The sequence below is a fragment of the Triticum aestivum genome, chromosome 6B (assembly GCF_018294505.1).
Source record: "Triticum aestivum cultivar Chinese Spring chromosome 6B, IWGSC CS RefSeq v2.1, whole genome shotgun sequence".
Taxonomy (NCBI): domain Eukaryota; kingdom Viridiplantae; phylum Streptophyta; class Magnoliopsida; order Poales; family Poaceae; genus Triticum; species Triticum aestivum.
In genome coordinates, this window is record NC_057810.1 from 224,474,066 (window position 1) to 224,480,913 (window position 6,848).

Consider the following 6,848-nt stretch of genomic DNA (forward strand, 5'->3'; position numbering starts at 1 on the left):
GCCAAGACTGCCCAGATTTCCAGGTACTGCCATTCACCAGGATCCTTCAATGTCAACGGCTTCATTGCACACAACACCTTCTTCGATAGCGACAAGAACCCCTACACCAAGCCCAAGATTTCATCTGATCGGTTCTGGAGTTATCAGCAGCGCAGCTACTATTCATGCATTCTGTACAACCAAGGCCGCATTTTTCCGCATATGCACCTTGATACTGAAGCCATAGCTGGCCTGCCCTGCTTGGAAGAAGCTCTTGATTGCTTCTGAGAGTCTGGCTTACTGCATTTTGTCACTGACAAGGAACACTAGAATGAAGAGTTGCTGCTCCAATTCTACGCCACTCTGGATATCAGAGGCTACAACAGGGATCCTAAGACTTGGGTCCTTGAGTGGATGACAGGAAATGTTCATCATGAAGCCAAAGCATTTGATGCCATTGAGCTTACTGGCCTGCCCACTCCAGGTGATCTCTATGAACCTGGTTGTCAGCTTCACACTGCAGCTGTGGAAAGCATCTTTCACAGGCCTGAACCCAACATGAGCCAGATGCTTAGTATGATGAAGCCATTGCCTCCAGATGCAGAATATCCTACGGAATTCTTTGTTGAAGACCTTGAGTATCTGCCACGCACGATCTATCACATCATAAGGCGAACTCTCTGGCCTATCAAAGGACATTCTCCAAAGGCTAAGCTAGAAGGTGCAATGAAGACATTGGTCTTCCATATTCTTCATGGAAAAAGCTTCAATGCACAAGATTTCTTCATCTGCCAACTTGCTGCATCAGGATCTGACATTTTTGGCTTGAAGTTCTATGCTCCATGGATCATGCGTCTGATCAAGCTTCACACTACTTTCAACTATCAGCCATCTGCACGCAACCACATTGTCTTCTTGCCAGATGTTGATATGTCTATTGAAGCCATCTATCCAGAGCCTGACAAAGAGCCACTTTATCTTCACAATGTTGATCGTCAGAGCTTCACTCAGCCTATTGAAGGTGTGCTGGCTGCCACTCGAGTCTATCCGTTGGCTGGTACTACACGTGCACCTCACCATGCCCCAACCGAAGCCACTAACAGCACGATTGCTCAACGGCCTCAAAAGTGATCTCTTGTTCTCAATGACCGAGAGCTTCTCGTTGGCCTGCATCAGAAATAGGATAGGCATCATGATTGGCTCAAGTGCCAGATGCAGAGCATCATGACTGATGGCAATCGCATTCGCAACCTTGCAACCAAGAATGCCTTTGTCGCGCATGAAACCTGTCGACACACATGGAAAGGGCTGACACTTATGTGTGCTGAGGAAGATCTTCAGGATGATGGCTTCTCAGAATGATTCAAGTTTGATTCCACTCCGCCCAGAAATGCTGTTCTGCGGCGCACTCCATCTCTTGAAGACTCAGAGTTCTCCTCTTCTGCTGCAACTGTGAATGCTTGTGTGATCGATGATCAAGATTATGATACTTCGCCACCTCCAACACGCATCAACACTGCTCCAAGCTCGTCTGCACCGCCAAACCTCGACACCAACCCTGCATCTTCTCCTACTCCTTCTGGGAACGAGTAGAGGCTCAATGTCTTCAAACCTTTTTGGTCCTTACTGGCAAAAGGGGGAGAAGCTATGAGTTGATAGTCTTCAAGCGGGTTCATATGGGCGGTTGCACTACATTTTGCCTAGTGTTTACAACTCTTGCTTTTGATACATTTGATTCTCTGAGTTGTAACACTTAAACTCGATGGTCATCTACTACTTATTTGCTATTTTGTGATGTGATGATAAATTCCGCATGTGCGATGATAACTTCCGCACTTAAATCATTTCGCAGACGTCCATTTTGTTGGGGAACGTAGCAGAAATTCAAAATTTTCCTACGCATATCACCAAGATCTATCTATGGAGAGACCAGCAACGAGTAGAAAGGAGAGTGCATCTACATACCCTTGTAGATCGCTAAGCGGAAGCATTCAAGTGAACGAGGTTGATGGAGTCGTACTCGTCGTGATTCAGATCACCGATGATCAAGTGTCGAACGGACGGCACCTCCGCGTTCAACAAACGTACAGCCCGGTGACGTCTCCCACGCCTTGATCCAGCAAGGAGAGAGGGAGAGGTTGAGGAAGACTCCATCCAACAGCAGCACAACGGCATGGTGGTGGTGGAGGAGCGTGGCAATCCCGCAGGGCTTCACCAAGCACCATGGGAGAGGAGAAGAACTTGGGAGAGAGGGAGGGGCTGCACCAAAGGCATAAGGTATGTTTGGGAGGCCCTCCTACCCCACTATATATAGGGATCCCAAGGGGGGGGGTGCGCCAGCCCCTAGGAGATCCAATCTCTAAGGGGGCGGCGGCCAGGGGAGGAGTCCTCCCCCCCAAGGCACCTAGGAGGTGCCTTCCCCTGCTGGGACTCTTCCTTTAGGGTTTCCCCAGGCGCATGGGCCTCTTGGGGCTGGTGCCCTTGGCCCATGTAGGCCAAGGCGCACCCCCTACAGCCCATGTGCCCCCCCGGGGCAGGTGGCCCCACCCGGTGGGCCCCCGGGACCCTTCCGGTGGTCCCGGTACAATACCGATGACCCCGAAACTTGTCCCGATGGCCGAAACAGGACTTCCTATATATAAATCTTTACCTCCGGACCATTCCGGAACTCCTCGTGACGTCCGGGATCTCATCCGGGACTCCGAACAACATTCGGTTACCACATACAAGCTTCCTTTATAACCCTAGCGTCATCGAACCTTAAGTGTGTAGACCCTACGGGTTCGGGAGACATGCAGACATGACCGAGACGTTCTCCGGTCAATAACCAACAACGGGATCTGGATACCCATGTTGGCTCCCACATGTTCCACGATGATCTCATCGGATGAACCACGATGTCAAGGACTCAATCGATCCCGTATACAATTCCCTTTGTCTAGCGGTATTTTACTTGCCCGAGATTCGATCGTCGGTATCTAATACCTTGTTCAATCTCGTTACTGGCAAGTCACTTTACTCGTTCCGTAACACATCATCCCGTGATCAACTCCTTGGTCACATTGCGCATATGATGATGTCCTACCGAGTGGGCCCAGAGATACCTCTCCGTTTACACGGAGTGACAAATCCCAGTCTCGATCCGCATAAAACAATAGATACTTTCGGAGATACCTGTAGTGCACCTTTATAGTCACCCAGTTACGTTGTGACGTTTGATACACTCAAAGCACTCCTACGGTATCCAGGAGTTACACGATCTCATGGTCAAAGGAAGAGATACTTGACATAGGCAAAGCTCTAGCAAATGAACTACACGATCTTTTGTGCTAGTCTTAGGATTGGGTCTTGTCCATCACATCATTCTCCTAATGATGTGATCCCATTATCAACGACATCCAATGTCCATAGCCAGGAAACCGTGACTATCTGTTGATCACAACGAGCTAGTCAACTAGAGGCTCACTAGGGACATATTGTGGTCTATGTATTCACACGTGTATTATGATTTCCGGATAATACAGTTATAGCATGAATAAAAGACTATTATCATGAACAAAGAAATATAATAATAACACTTTTATTATTGCCTCTAGGGCATATTTCCAACAGTCTCCCACTTGCACTAGAGTCAATAATCTAGTTCACATCGCCATGTGATTAACACTCACAGGTCACATCACCATGTGACTAATACCCAAGAGTTTACTAGAGTCTGTAGTCTAGTTCACATCACTATGTGATTAACACTCAATGAGTTTTATGTTTGATCATGTTGCTTGTGAGAGAGGTTTTAGTCAACGGGTCTGAACCTTTCAGATCCGTGTGTGTTTTACAAATCTCTATGTCATCTCCTAGATACAGCTACCACGCTCTATTTGGAGCTATTCCAAACAACTGTTCTACTTGGAGCTATCCTAAATTATTGCTCCATTATATGTATCCGGTCTCTCTACTCAGAGCTATCCGGATAGGTGTCAAGCTTGCATCGTCGTAACCTTTACGACGAACTCTTTTACCACCTCCATAATCGAGAAAATTCCTTAGTCCACTAGTTACTAAGGATAACTTTGACCGCTGTCCTGTGAGCCATTCTTGGATCACTCTTGTACCCCTTGACTGTCTCATGGCAAGGCACACTTCAGGTGCGGTACACAGCATAGCATACTGAAGAGCCTACGTCTTAAGCATAGGGGACGACCTTCGTCCTTTCTCTCTATTCTGCCGAGGTCGAGCTTTAAGTCTTAACTTCGTACCTTACAATTCAAGCAAGAACTTCTTCTTTGACTGATCCATCTTGAACACCTTCAAGATCATGTCAAGGTATGTGCTCATTTGAAAGTATTATTAAGCATTTTGATCTATCCTTATAGATCTTGATGCTCAATGTTCAAGTAGCTTAATCCAGGCTTTCCATTGAAAAACACTTTCAAAATAACCCTATATGCTTTCCAGAAATTCTACGTCATTTTTGATCAACAATATGTCAACAACATATACTCATCAGAAATTCTATAGTGCTCCCACTCACTTCTTTGGAAATACAAGTTTCTCATAAACTTTGTACAAACCCAAAATCTTTGATCATCATCAAAGCATACATTCCAACTCCGAGATGCTCACTCCAGTCCTTAGAAGGATTGCTGGAGCTTTGCATACTTATTAGCATCTTTCGGGATTGACAAAACCTTCCGGTTGTATCACATACAACCTTTCCTCATTAAAATCGTCGAGGAAACAATGTTTTGACATCCTATCTGCAAGATTTCATAAATAATGTAGTAATCGCTAATATAATTCCAACAGACTCTTAGCATCGCTACGAGTGAGAAAATCTCATCGTAGTCAACTCCTTGAACTTGTCGGAAAACATCTTAACGACAAGTCGAGCTTTCTTAATGGTGACATTTACCATCATTGTCCGTCTTCCTTTTGAAATCCATCTGTACTCAATTAGCCTTACGACCATCGAGCCGTTCTGCCAAAGTCTACACTTTGTTTTCATACATGGATCCTCTCTCGGATTTTATGGCCTCAAGCCATTTATCGGAATCCGGGCCCACCATCGCTTCTCCATAGCTCGTAGGTTCATTGTTGTCTAGCAACATGACCTTCAAGATAGGATTACGTACCACTCTAAAGTAGTACGCATCCTTGTCATCCTACGAGGTTTGGGAGTGACTTGATCCGAAGTTTCATGATCAATATCATAAGCTTCCACTTCAATTGGTGTAGGTTCCACAGGAACAACTCCCTGTGCCCTGTCACACACTAGTTGAAGAGACGGTTCAATAACCTCATCAAGTCTCCACCATCCTCCCACTCAATTCTTTCGAGAGAAACTTTTCCTCGACAAAGGACCCAATTCTAGAAACAATCCATATTGCTTTCGGATCTGAATTAGGAGGTATACCCAACTGTTTTGGGTTTCCTATGAAGATGCATTTTATCCGCTTTGGGTTCGAGCTTATCAACCTGAAACTTTTTCATATAAGCGTCGCAGCCCCAAACCTTTAAGAAACGACAACTTAGGTTTCTCTAAACCATAATTCATACGGTGTCATCTCATCGGAATTACGTGGTGCCCTATTTAAAGTGAATGTGGTTGTCTCTAATGCCTAACCCATGAACGATAGTGGTAATTCGATAAGAGACATCATGGTACGCACCATATACAATAGGGTGCAACTATGATGTTCGGACACACCATCACACTATGGTGTTCCAGGCGGTATTAATTGCGAAACAATTTCCACAATGTCTTAATTGTGTGCCAAAACTCGTAACTCAGATATTCATCTCTATGATCATATCATAGACATTTTATCCTCTTGTCACAATGATCTTCTACTTCACTCTGAAATTACTTGAACCATTCAATAATTCAGACTTGTGTTTCATCAAGTAAATATTCTCAACATCTACTCGAATCATCTGTGAAGTAAGAACACAACGATATTCACTGCATGCCTCAGCACTCATTGGCTGCACACATCAAAATGTGTTACTTCCTACAAGTTGCTATCTTGTTCCATTTTACTGAAAATGAGGCTTTTCAGTCATCTTGTCCATGTGGTATGATTTGCATATCTCAAGTGATTCAAAATCAAGTGAGTCCGAACGATCCATTTGCATGGAGTTTCTTCATGCATATACACCAATAGACATGGTTCGCATGTCTCAAACTTTTCAAAAACGAGTGAGTCCAAAGATCCATCAACATGGAGCTTCTTCATGCGTTTTATACCAATATGACTTACACAGCAGTACCACAAGTAAGTGGTACTATCATTACTATCTTATATCTTTTGGCATGAAAATGTGTATCACTACGATCGAGATTCAATAAACCATTCATTTTAGGTGTAAGACCATTGAAGGTATTATTCAAATAAACAGAGTAACCATTATTCTCCTTAAATGAATAACCGTATTGCGGTAGACATAATCCAATCATGTCTATGCTCAACGCAAACACCAATCTCGGTGGTAGAGGGAGCGTGCGATGCTTGATCATATCAACCTTGGAAACACTTCCAACATATATCGTCAGCTCACCTTTAGCTAGTCTCCGTTTATTCCGTAGCTTTTATTTCGAGTTACTAATACTTAGCAACCGAACCGGTATCCAATACCCTGGTGCTACTAGGAGTACTAGTAAAGTACACATTAACATAATGTATATCCAATATACTTCTATCGACCTTGCCAGCCTTCTCATCTACCAAGTATCTAGGGTAATGCTGCTCCAGTGGTTGTTCCCCTTATTACAGAAGCACTTAGTCTCGGGTTTGGGTTCAATCTCGGGTTTCTTCATTGGTGCAGCAGCTGATTTGCCGTTTCATGAAGTATCCCTTTGTTCCCTTGCC